Raw genomic sequence first — 13,338 nt, 5'->3', positions numbered from 1 at the left:
AACAATTTCAAATATTTCACAAAAATTGCGAAAAATAATGATATACAATAAAAATATCGGCATTCGATATTGCTATTTCGATGTCAATATGTCGGAGTAAGACATATCTCTGATTTGTATCAATATCTTTAGTAAAAGGTCGATATATAGAGATGTCGATATTTTCTTAAGAGCCCTAATACTAATACAATAAACCACCATGCCCTTACTGTTCCATTACAGTGTGCAGTATACAATACTTTAAAATGTATTCATATGCTTCCGCATTTAGCGTTCTATTAAGCCCAATAATGAGACAACACTCTAACCACGACAAGCACCGCCATGTAGTAACACAGCCTCTTCTTCGCTTTGCTGGTACTCGTATAAATGTAAGCAGGTCGCTCCAGGCATTCGCCCAACAAAAACCGTTCCATTGAACTGCAGTAGGTTACAGCGTGATTCGTAATTCGTTTTCAGTCATCCACTGTCCACTGGCGTCTCTCTTTACACCCCTTCAAACCTGGCTTAACACTGACTACAGAAATTAATTGGATTCGAATCCATACGATACTGTTGTGTGTAGTGATCGTTGCTTCTAGGTGGCCGCGCAATCCGTGACATGGAGCCTCAAACCGCGCGATACTCCTCGCGGCCTTCGCGAAATCCGGAGTTTTATTACAGAATATCTAGATTTCAACTATTACGTAATTATATGAAGACGGTATCTGTTCCCGAAAGGCTACCATTGATGACCGTGCAGCTTCTCTATGGCTCCCTCTTCAAGTCACAAGTGGCCCATCGGGACAATCCGACTGTCGTGTCATCCTCAGCTCAGGATGCGGATAGGAGGGGCATGTGGTCAGCACACCGCTCTCCCGGTCGTTATGATGGGTTTCCTTGACCGGAGCCGCTACTATTCGGTCGAGTAGCCCCTCAATTGGCATCACGAGGCTGAGGGCACCCCGATAAATGGCAACAGTGCACGGCGGCCCGGATGGTCACCCATCCAAGTGCTGGCCACGCCCGACAGCGCTTAACTTCGGTGATCTGACGGGAACCGGCGTATCCACTGTGTCAAGGTCGTTGCCCCATAGCTTCTCTAGTATGAAATTATAATTAAATCGAAACCCATAGCTGCCGACAGGTGTTGTTGATTTACATCAACGCTGCATGCTTCCCGTGAGACCCACATTCCCAACTGTCCACAACCTACATTCGTAGTGTTCCTAATAGATATTTGCCCAATCACTCATTACTCTCGCCGGACTAAATCCCTGCAGTCGCACTATCCTCTGTACCCTCGGTGGCTCAGATGGGTAGAGCGTCTGCCATGTAAGAAGGAGATCCCAAGTTCGAGTCCCAGTCGGGGCACACATTTTCAGCTGTCTCCATCGATGTATATCAACAACACCTGTCGGTAGCTAAGGATTTCGATCTATCATTTTATTACTTTATTGTCTTTAGTGCATATTACAAGAAGTGATATTCGTCCATAGTGTCACGTATTAAGCTATATTGGCTGATGTAGAACATACAGTAGTCTATTCAGACTCCTGTTTGTTGTATGTATTGATTACAGAAATGTCGGGCTTAAGACCAGCTGCTCGACCATTGTACGCGATTCCTCTTAACTTCCTACTCGCAGTAGTTGTGCAAGCTGGACTGCTGGTATATCTTTGGTACTAGCGAGTCACTCCTTCCACTGATTTCATGCGACTTTTTACAACCACCAGCCCCAGTGCTCGACAGTTCCAGTCCATCACTACATGAGGTCTGTCTGCTCATGGTTTAGCTGTGGTTGTTTTTTCGCGTTTCCACTTCACACTCACATCACCAACAGTCGACGTCGGCGGCCTTAGAAAGACTGAAATTTCCCTTATGGACTTACTACTCAGGTGATATCCAATGTCTAGTCCGCGTTCTAAGTCATTCAGCTCTCCTGATCGATTCATTCTGCTTTTAGTGCCCTTTTTCTGACAAAACAGTGCTCCCCCACTCCCTTTTATGACATCTAATGCTCAATTCCACATAACACTTTAACACTTTAGTCTGGCTCAAAAGACATAACAACTGTAAAAGCTGTTGCAATTGGACCAGTATGTTGTGTGTGTAAGTAGGCTGTTTAGGTTTTTATGTTGGTAACGCCACGTAGTGCCCTGTATGAAAATCGCTGACTGCGCTGTGTGCAGTCTGTGGCTGGTTGGACTCATTGTTGGAATATTCGCTAGTGTAGTGTTGGGCAGTGATGTGAACCGCGTGTAGCGTTGGGCAGTTGGAGGTGAGCCGCCAGCAGTGGTGGGTGTGGGGGGAGAGATGATGCCAGAGATTTGAGAGGTTACTACGAGCGGACGGTCTGGACGTGTGTCCGCCAGAAAAAGGAAGTTTGTAAGACTTGATGTCATGAACTGATATGTTGTTGTTGTTGTTGTGGTCTTCAGTCCTGAGACTGGTTTGATGCAGCTCTCCATGCTGCTCTATCCTGTGCAAGCTTCTTCATCTCCCAGTACCTACTGCAACCTACATCCTTCTGAATCTGCTTAGTGTATTCGTCTCTTGGTCTCCCTATACGATTTTTACCCTCCATGCTGCCCTCCAATGCTAAATTTGTGATCCCTTGTTGCCTCAAAACATGTCCTACCAACCGATCCCTTCTCTAGTCAAGTTGTGCCACAAACTTCTCTTCTCCCCAATCCTATTCAATACCTCCTCATTAGTTACGTGATCTACCCACCTTATCTTCAGCATTCTTCTGTAGCACCACATTTCGAAAGCTTCTATTCTCTTCTTGTCCAAACTAGTTATCGTCCATGTTTCACTTCCATACATGGCTACACTCCATACAAATACTTTCAGAAACGACTTCCTCACACTTAAACTATACTCGATGTTAACAAATTTCTCTTCTTCAGAAACGATTTCCTTGCCATTGCCAGTCGACATTTTATATCCTCTCTACTTCGACCATCATCAGTTATTTTACTCCCCAAACAGCAAAACTCCTTTAGTACTTTAAGTGTCTCATTTCCTAATCTAATTCCCTCAGCATCACCCGATTTAATTTGACTACATTCCATTATCCTCGTTTTGCTTTTGTTGATGTTCATCTTATATCCTCCTTTCAAGACACTGTCCATTCCGTTCAACTGCTCTTCCAAGTCCTTTGCTGTCTCTGACAGAATTACAATGTCATCGGCGAACCTCAAAGTTTTTACTTCTTCTCCATGAATTTTAATACCTACTCCGAATTTTTCTTTTGTTTCCTTTACTGCTTGCTCAGTATGCAGATTGAATAACATCGGGGAGAGGCTACAACCCTGTCTCACTCCTTTCCCAACCACTGCTTCCCTTTCATGCCCTCGACTCTTAGAATTGCCATCTGATTTCTGTACAAATTGTAAATAGCCTTTCGCTCCCTGTATTTTATACCTTCCACCTTCAGAAATTAAAAGAGAGTATTCCAGTCAACATTGTCAAAAGCTTTCTCTAAGTCTACAAATGCTAGAAACGTAGGTTTGCCTTTTCTTAATCTTTCTTCTGAGATAAGTCGTAAGGTTAGTATTGCCTCACGTGTTCCAACATTTCTACGGAATCCATACTAATCTTCCCCGAGGTCCGCTTCTACCAGTTTTTCCATTCGTCTGTAAAGAATGAACTGATATATATATATATATATATATATATATATATATATATATATATATATGACTTTTGAACACTATTAAGGTAAATACATTGTTTGTTCTCTATCAAAATCTTTCATTTGCTAACTATGCCTATCAGCAGTTAGTGCCTTCAGTAGTTAGAATCTTTTATTTATTGGCGCTCGCTGTATTGCGGTAGTTCGAGTAACGAAGATTTTTGTGAGGTAAGTGATTCATGAAAGGTATAGGTTTTCGCTAGTCAGGGCTGTTCTTTTGTAGGGATTATTGAAAGTCAGAGTGCGCTGCGCTAAAAATATTGTGTCAGTTTAGTGATGATCAGAATAAGTAAAGAGACAACTGTCTGAGTACGTTCAGTTTTGCTCAGCTGTTTGAAAATCAAATAACGTAAGATTTTTTTCAGCACTGTCATTCTTTACATACAAAGGGGAGGTTTCAAGTGTTGGATCACTGGGTCGAGACATTTACGCAGCACACACAGTGCACTGTTACTGGACCCGATGTACCGCCGGTGAAAGCTCGTCGCGTAGGTTGTCGGCATTTCCGTTCGCGTTTAGGGCTCACAGTAGGTTGCGACTGCAACGGTAAAAGGCCTACTAAAGAGGGAATCCTTACATCTAACGTGTTCGGCAACAGCAGACATTATAACCGCTGTTTGGAACATTTCTACTTTGTGATCTTTCAAAGTTCTGGATTTTATAAAGTTGCAAGTATATCGATTTCCATTAAGTAGGACAAAAGCACAACACCAGCAGTATAACTGAAAACGTAAGTCAATTGCACAGAGCGTGTACAACCGTAACTGTACTACTGCACGCAAACGCATGAGTAAACTCTACGTTGAGATACCAAAACACGTCATTTTATTTATTGAGCAACTACAATTCAGGTCCTTTAGAGACGATGGACTTGAAAGGGGAGAGGTGGTTGAGAACGGAGTGAGCAGGATTGTAGCCTATCACTGATGTTATTCAGTCTGTACATTGAGTAAGCAGTAAGGGAAACCAAGCAGAAATTTGGGAAGGGAATTAAAATGGCTCAAATGGCTCTGAGCACTGTGGGACTTAACATCTGTGGTCATCAGTCCCCTAGAACTTAGAACTACTTAAACCTAACTAACCTATGGACATCACACATATCCATGCCCGAGGCAGGATTCAAACCTGCAACCGTAGCGGTCGCACGGTTCCAGACTGAAGCTCCTAGAACCGCTCGGCCGCACCGGCCGACCGGGGAGGGAATTGAAGCTCAAGAAGAAGAAGAAATAACGTGGAGGTTTGACAGCATAATTCTATCAGCGATAGTAAGGGAGTTGGAAGATCAGTGAACGGAAAACGAACGTCAAAAAATGTAAGACAAAGTTAATGAAATGTAGCAGAATGAGATCAAGCTATTCTGACAGAGTTAGATTAGGAAATGGCATACAGGAAGTAGTAGATTAGGTTTGGTATACAAACAGCAAAATAAATTATGATCGCCGAAGTGGAGAGGATATAAGAGTATAATGAGGTGACCAAAGTCATGGGATACCTCCTAATATCGTGTCGGACCTACTTAGCCCGGCGTAGCGCAGCAACTCGACGTGACATGGACTCAAAAAGTCGTTGCTAGTCCCATGCAGAAATATTCAGCCACGCTGTCTCTATAGCCGTCCATAACTGCGAAAGTGTTGCCTGTGCGAGATTTTGTGCACGAACTGACCTCAAGATTTTATCCCATAAATGTTCGATGCCATTAACGTGGGCGATCCGGGGGGCCAAATTATCTGCTCGAACTGTCCAGAATATTCTTAAAACCAGTCTCGAACAGTTGTGGCCAGACGACATGGCGCATTGTTATCTCTAAAAAATCCGTAATTGTTGGGCTCATGAAATAGATGAATGGCTGCCATTGGTCTACAAGTAGCCAAACATAACCATTTCCCGTCAATGATCGGTTCAGTTGGATCAGAGGATCCAGTTCATTCCAAGTACATAGCCCACGCCGTTATGGAGCTACCAGCAGCTTGCACAGTATCTTTTGACAACTTGGGTCCACGGCTTCGTGCGTGTGCGCCACTCTCGAGCCCTACCATCATCTCTTTCCAAACGAACTCAGGACTCATCTGACCATGTTACAGTTTTCCGGTCGTGTAGGGCCCAACCGATATGGTCACAAGGCTCGGAGAGGCGCTGCAGGCGATGTCGTGCTCTGAACAGAGGCCCTCACGTCGGTCGGCTGCTGCTATAGCCCATTAACGCCAAATGTCGCCGCGCTGTCCTAACGGATACGCTCTTCGTACGTCCCACTTTGATTTCTACGGTTATTTCGCAGAGTGTTGCTTGTCTGTCGATTGACAACTCTACGCAAACGCCGCTGCTCTCCAGCCACTAAGTTATCTGTGGTGAGAGGTTTTGTGTTAGCAGAATAGCCAACACAGTGTTACCAGTGGAGGCCGAAATGCACGCGTTTTAGCTCACGCAGGTTGGCGTGAGGAGGGAAGAACTATACTGACGTGAGGTCTGGAACATGACAGGGAATGAGAATTCAGAAAGCGGACGTAATTAGTTTGAGACTCAGCTTTAATCTATTAATGATGAACGTCGCTCTTGACGGTATGTGATTCACAATGTTATCTGTTCAGAATACATTCTTGAAGTAATTATAGTAACTGAATATGGCGCCTTGCTAGGTCGTAGCAAATGACGGAGCTGAAGGCTATGCTAAACTGTCGTCTCTGCAAATGAGAGCGTATGTAGACAGTGAACCATTGCTAGAAAAGTCGGCTGTACAACTGGGGTGAGTGCTAGGGAGTCCCTGTAGACTAGACCTGCCGTGTGGCGGCGCTCGGTCTGCAATCACTGATAGTGGCGACACGCGGGTCCGACGTATACTAACGGACCGCGGCCGATTTAAAGGCTACCGCTTAGCAAGTGTGGTATCTGGCGGTGACACCACAAGAGGTAATGCCTGAAATGGTTCAAATGGCTCGGAGCACTTCTGAGGTCATCAGTCCCCTAGAACTTAGAACTACTTAAACCTAACTAACCTAAGGACATCACACACATCAATGCCCGAGGCAGGATTCGAACCTGCGACCGTAGCGGTCGTGTGGTTCCAGACTGTAGCGCCTAGAACCGCTCGGCCACCCCTGTCAACGTAATTACTGAAATCTGGTATTCTTGGCACCCTCTTCACAGTGTCGATCTCGCAATATTGAATTCCCTAACGATTATCGAAATGGAAAGTCCTATGCGACTAGCTCCAACTATCATTCCGCTTTAAAAAGTCTGTTAATTCACATCGTGCGGCCATAATGACGTCGGAAACCGTGTCACATGAGTCTCGTGCGTACAGATGAGAGCTCCGTCAATGCACTGCCCTTTTATGCCTTGTGTTCGCGATACTACCGCCATCTGTTTATGTGCATACCACTATCTCATGACTTTTGTAACCTCAATGTAAAACACACACTGTCAATACCAAGCCTTTAGCATTGTGTTCATGTGTAGTGGAACCTTCCACGAAAGTGAAACGTGGCTGATATGCCACTCAGAAAGAAGAAAATAGAAGCCTTTGAAATATTTTGCTGAAGAAAAATGCTGAAGAATACATGAGTAGATGGAATAACCAATGAGATACGCATTCTAATTAGGGGAAAAAAGAAATTTATGGCAAAACTTGATTAAACTTGAATATTTCTCCAGTCAGTTGGTAGCTGATGATTGCAGACAACACCGCTCTTATAGCTGTCTGTAGAAACCAGTTCATAGATCTTGGCCACTGATGGGATCGTGTATACAATTGGACTCATCCCCTCAGCGACAGTTAGGCCTGAAGATGGTGTACTGTATCACCGAAACTGGTAGCTTTATAATAAATTAAATCGAAAGACGGCTGAAGGTTTGTCATTTTATTACGTGAGTGAACAGTCGAAGTCCCTCAAACCTTCAATCAGAAGGATGAACATACAGAAAAAGGGATTGGTTGATGGGCATCAAGAAATCGTTCGAATGGTTCAAATGGCTCTGTGGACTATGGGACTTAACATCTGAGGTCATCAATCCCCTAGAACTTAGATCTACTTAAACCTAACTAACCTAAAGACATCACACACATCCATGCCCGAGGCAAGATTCGAATCTGCGACCGTAGCGGTCGCGCGGTTCCAGACTAAAGCGCCTAGAACCTCTCGGCCACACCGGCCGGCCAAGAAATCGTCAGTTTGGTAATGGTGAGAAGTATGGTGACGGGAGGGGAGGAAGGATTTGTAGGAAAAGACCATGAGACCATGGCTTGAATATAGTAAGCTTATTCAAATGTATATAAGTTGCAGTAGTTATTCAGAGATAAAGATGTTTGTTGAGACTCCTGCTCCTACTAATAAATCATAGGCGTGCTTGACTTTGCCCTGTTGCATTCGCCCATAACACTTCCGTGAAATGGCCTCATGCACGTAGTACTTACGGAAAGTTGCGCAGGTGCAAGCGCACCCATAAGCTGTTTATCGTCAGAGTGAGAATATCAGCAGCGATATTACAAGACTTTGAACTCTGCTGGTGCCTATTGGAGTGCACCGAGTGCGCTAAATTAGCAGCCCATGTCTAGAAGGAAAAGACTGCGGAACCGTTAAAGCGTCTCTGCAGAACCGTATACGGTCTCTAAAGACAATGGAGTCCGGGACGCGGTGGGTGGCTTTAATGGCAGCACGCCTGCAGACAATGGTAAACGGTCTGCGACACCGATTAATGGGCAACCCGCACGACACAGGAGCCTGCTAAGCCCGCCAAGTACAGCGCCACAACACTCAGAGCTTAACTAGTATCGTGAAGGAAAAGACACTTAACTCCGCAACCAAGTTGAGAGGGCCATGCAAATGCGACCAGCCGCCGTGTCATGGCTGCCATATGGCGCCATTCGGATGCTGTATGGAGGGGCATGGGACTAGCACGCGACTCTCCCGGCCGTAGTCGGCGTTCCAGGCGTTTAAGCCTCTGTCTCACGTTCCAGCAGCTCGTCAATCGATATCACGAGTATGAGTAGACCCCGTTCTATTTTTGGAATTCCCTAGATTTTTTAAAGTAATTTTTGTTTTTATAACAAGAATTATACTTAGTTAAGTCAATGGATATAGTATCCACCTTTTTTGCGAAACACTGTTTTTTCTTGTTACCCAAACAGGTTTCAGCACCTCTATGCCATCATCAGTGGGTTTTGTTTATTGGACAACTGTAAAAGTGAACATATTTTAGGTTTTTGTTTATTGGAAAAGTGTAAAATTGAACATATTTTAGGTTGTAATTGATCTAACAAAATGGGGCCTGAAGACAGTTTTTGTCCTTATATTTATTTTATATTATAAGGTTCTGCAGGACCATCTGTATGGTGTCCTGCACTGATAACTTGTCATTTGCAAACCAAACGATGTAAATGTAAATTTTATCTGCGAGTTAAACTATCCCTTGACTTTTTAAAAACGTGATTTTTGTATGGCAACATGTTTTCTGTATATATTCGTTATTACTCAAGTTTTGTTGTGAGTGATCCTTCTTCTTTCTCGTTCCCAGAGCACTGCACACACATAAATGTACCTTGAGTATTTTCGGTTTTGCAATCGCTTTTTCGCGAAACGCGGTGTACACGATGTTGTGTGTCCTAACCCCGTCGGCATTCATCTGTTCCCGAGTCAGTTTGGCGTGGAATTGTGTTTACTTTTATCTCTTTTTTTCGTGTGTGTGTGTGTGTGTGTGTGTGTGTGTGTGTGTGTGTGTGAGCTCCTTTAGCTGTTTACCTTGCCTTTTCTGTAAATTTCCTTTAATGCTTTTAAATAATGTGTCTTTATAGAGTGTAATGTATTCATTTAAAATTTATTTGCCTTCTGTAAGTGGAAGTTTTCTTCTATGTTAATTTGTGGTACAGGCTACGGCTGTATTTCAGTATTTTTAAGTCTGTTGCTATTGTAGTTGGATGGTGGTTATGGGCTGTTAGGTGGTCAGCAAATGTTCTATGGGTACTGTTACTTTTTAAGGCTCTGAGGTGTTCAAAGTATCTTGTTTTAAAGTTCCTGCAAGTTTATTCTATGTGTACTGATTGTCAAGTGTTGTATGTGAGTCCATATGTTCCTGATCTGTTGAATTTATCTGTGTGTGTCTGTGTTTTTTCTGTGTTGTGTTGTGTGTCCCGTAACCTATTTGAAGTCCCTGTTTCTTCAATATGTTGCCTATCCTGTGGACAGTTTTGTTATTGCAGGTAACTATGTGCCATTTTGTTTTGGAGGCGGAACCTATATCCAATATTCAATGAGCTGTGTTAAAAATGGCTCAAATGGCTCTGAGCACTATGGGACTTAACTTCTAAGGTCATCAGTCCCCTAGAACTTAGAACTACTTAAACCTAACTAACCTAAGGACAGCACACACATCCATGCCCGAGGCAGGATTCGAACCAGCGACCGTAGCGGTCGCGCGGTTCCAGACTGTAGCGTCTAGAACCGCTCGGCCATCCAGGCCGGCAATGAACTGTGTACAATGCCAGACCAACAGGCATTACATGCATTGACCAAAAAAGGATAGTGCATTGGGAATGGCTAGTCTCTAGCTGAAATCTAGATCTGCCAATAAAAATTTCAGAGGACGACTGATAGCTGAAATCTGTTATTTACAAATCAAAAATAACGGTCGCTGCGTGCAATAGACTCTGAATGGAGGGTAACCTGATATATCCAATAATTTTAACTGTAAATAAGAAGAAATACAAGAGCTGCAAATCCAAAAGATGAGTGTTAGTTAATTCAACATTTTAAGATTGTGAAATGGACAATATTTTGACACAGCAATGTCATGAAAGAAAATAATGAAACAGATAACAACAAATAAAAGTATGAGTTAGTAATTCACAAAAAAACAAATATTTCGATTTCACTCGCGAGTAGTCTTTCAAGTTCCACGTTTATGATTGTTGTCAACTGCTGGTATTTTCAGCTGGAGGTTCATTAGGGCTGAGTGTTCCTGGGAAGCAGACTCCCTATAGAGGGATGCTTCTTTCCTCCGGCTGGTGCTGATTTCCTGCCAGGTCTTGACACATTGCTCTACCTTGATGCTCACAGTTGAGATCAGAAGTGAGATCCATATACCCCCTTTAAACTTGCCAGAGAGTCCTGTGTCTTCATCTCCGAAATCGCATTGTGGGCTTAATTCGTGAGTCACCGCCGCAGCCCACTCGTCGCCTGAGTGTGCTGACGGATACAATTGGACTCGAGTCACTGAGAAAGGACGAAATTAGTACGTTTTTCGTCTGAAGCGTGAACTACAGCATGAAACTCATTCCAGCCATCACTCATCCTCTAATGAAATACGTTTCCATTTGTGTATTTTGCCCCAGTTCATTTTCGTTTTACGCTCTCCACTGTCTCATAAAACAGACTCTGTTCCCTAAAATCGGTCATTTCGTCTTGTCAGTGTTACTTTACAGTATTAAGTTCGTGTGCTTAACTTCCGTGCTAACAGTAAGTCACGACCAGCCTTACACACATTCATGCTAGAGTAAGATAGACCGAGTGCGAAGCGACCGCAGCGCCACAGTTCTCTGACTCGTCATCCTCGCGGAACTACAGCGAAAATTTAGAAAGCACGTTAGCGCTCATGTAACACCGGCACCTTGGTGTGTGAATTATGCGACGTGCAATATTAAACTAATACTCGCTCCATATCTGATCTTTAGTTGATAGGAGCCGATTGGTATGGTGTCCGCTCCGGTAGGTGAGTGGTCAGAGCGGCAGAATGTCAATCCCGGCGGGGTCGGAGATTATCCTCGTTCAGGGACTGGGTGTTGTGTTGTCCTAATCATCATCATTTCATCCCCATCGACGCGCAAGTCGCCGGAGTGGTGTCAGATCGAAAGGGTTGCAACCGGCGAACGGTCTACCCGAAGGGAGGCCCTAGTCACACAAAATTTGTGTTTTCATTGGTATAGTATTGTTGGTAAACAGTTTGTTGGCTGACATGGCTGCTGACATTCGTCAGAGCTTTTTTAAAGGCTGTATATACAGCTACGATTAGGAAGAGCTAATGGATTTATTTATATTTCAGTGCTTTTCTTTCGCATTTTTCGAACTAGACCTTGGATAAGTAATTTCTAGGTGTTTCGCAGATGAAAGATTGCCTGCGCTGCGTGTGTGGCGGCTGATCTCTTTTACGAATGGAATAACTTAACGCCTTGTGTCGTGTCGAAATGGTTCTGCGCTGTTCTGTTGATCACACTGAGCTTTTGTTTACTCATCTGCCCAACGACTTACACCGTTCTATGTGCTATTCTGTGCTCCTAGGTCTCCAGTTCACAGAACATGCCGCAGGCCTGTGACCGAATCAAGCGTATGCCGGCCAGTTCTTCATCTGTCGGTATCGTTCAGTTTAAAACGTTCGAGTCCCCTCAGTAGAGGGAAATCCTTAGCAGTGTCAGGAATTGAACCTAGGACCTCCGCTTGGCAGTCAGGAGCGCAGACTACTTTTTTTTGTTTTGGGTCGTTACCTTCGTTGCCTTTTCGGCCTGACTTCCCTGTGTTGTCATTATACAGATATGTACTTTCCGTTAAGTGAGAAGATTTATTTCTGTCAACCGATTTGTTAAAATACAGTAGTTCTCATGAAAGATAGAGGAAATTCATACTGTTCTAACAATTTCCTTTTATGCGGTAACTTCTTTTTTTCAACAACTGCCGGCCGGGGTGGCCGAGGGGCTCTAGGCGCTTCAGTCCGGAACCGCGCGACCGCTACGGTCGCAGGTTTGAATCCTGCCTCGGGCATGGATGTGTGTGATGTCCTTATGTTAGTTAGGTTTAAGTAGTTCTAAGTTCTAGGGGACTGACGACCTCAGAAGTTAAGTCCCATAGTGCTCAGAGCCATTTTTTTCAACAACTCTTCATTTTTACTGTTTGTATAATCAAGATAAAGTTTCTTTTGATGACTACATTTTGTTTCACTGTTAAAATTTAAACTAATTTCATCTCCTTCAGAAATCCTTTATTCTTATTTATAAATGCAAACAATTGTGGTATTGCATTACCCAATCACTTGGTAATTCTCTTGCGTTATAGTGCTTATTTCTTATTGAATCGCCATAATATTCAAGCGAACAAGGGGTACATTTACAGCACATATTCTTTAATTTTGATCGGTCTTTATCGTCTTTTATGGTTGTAGATTACTTCTTCCCAGTCCTGGTATCTACACTTGTTCGTTATCATGCAGTAAATCTGGATTTTGAATTGAGATTACGCTGCGTGTCTCTTTTCCTGTATTTCCTCTTGGTTCTATTTGAACCTACAATTCCAATTTATGTATTTTCTTGACGTCTTTACGACTGCCCAGAGACAATTTCTTTTCAGTATGGGAAATCGCTTCCGATTCGGACATCGCTATGTCTTCAATCTCGTTTTCCCTTTGATCAGTATGGGAAGTTGTTAACGGCTCTTTTTTGACATATTTTTGCTCCTCTTCGTTACTACTCGTGAAATTTTTCTCTTTAACTTTTCGCTCAATAATTGACTCGTATTAGCACCCATGGTCTGTTGGTAGCGTCACAGCTGAATAATCGAAATGGCCTCGGTCCCTGATTCAACCCCATCAATGCTTAAATTTTGAATAAAAATCATCAGCAATGGCGGTCGAAGACTTCGTTCTGGCATAAGAAGTTATCATCATTCTGCCAACAGCCATATCAA

At 43.5% G+C, this 13,338-nt stretch overlaps 1 pseudogene; it reads right to left on the bottom strand.

Moving 5' to 3' along the window:
• Positions 1–952: 952 nt before the first annotated feature.
• LOC124597214 lies at positions 953–1,070 on the bottom strand (annotated as a pseudogene).
• Positions 1,071–13,338: the final 12,268 nt, after the last annotated feature.

The sequence above is a fragment of the Schistocerca americana genome, chromosome 2, assembly GCF_021461395.2.
Source record: "Schistocerca americana isolate TAMUIC-IGC-003095 chromosome 2, iqSchAmer2.1, whole genome shotgun sequence".
In the NCBI taxonomy this organism is placed as follows: Eukaryota; Metazoa; Arthropoda; class Insecta; order Orthoptera; family Acrididae; genus Schistocerca; species Schistocerca americana.
Note: the sequence above shows the minus strand (reverse complement) of the source record. Positions and strands in the feature narration are given on the sequence as shown.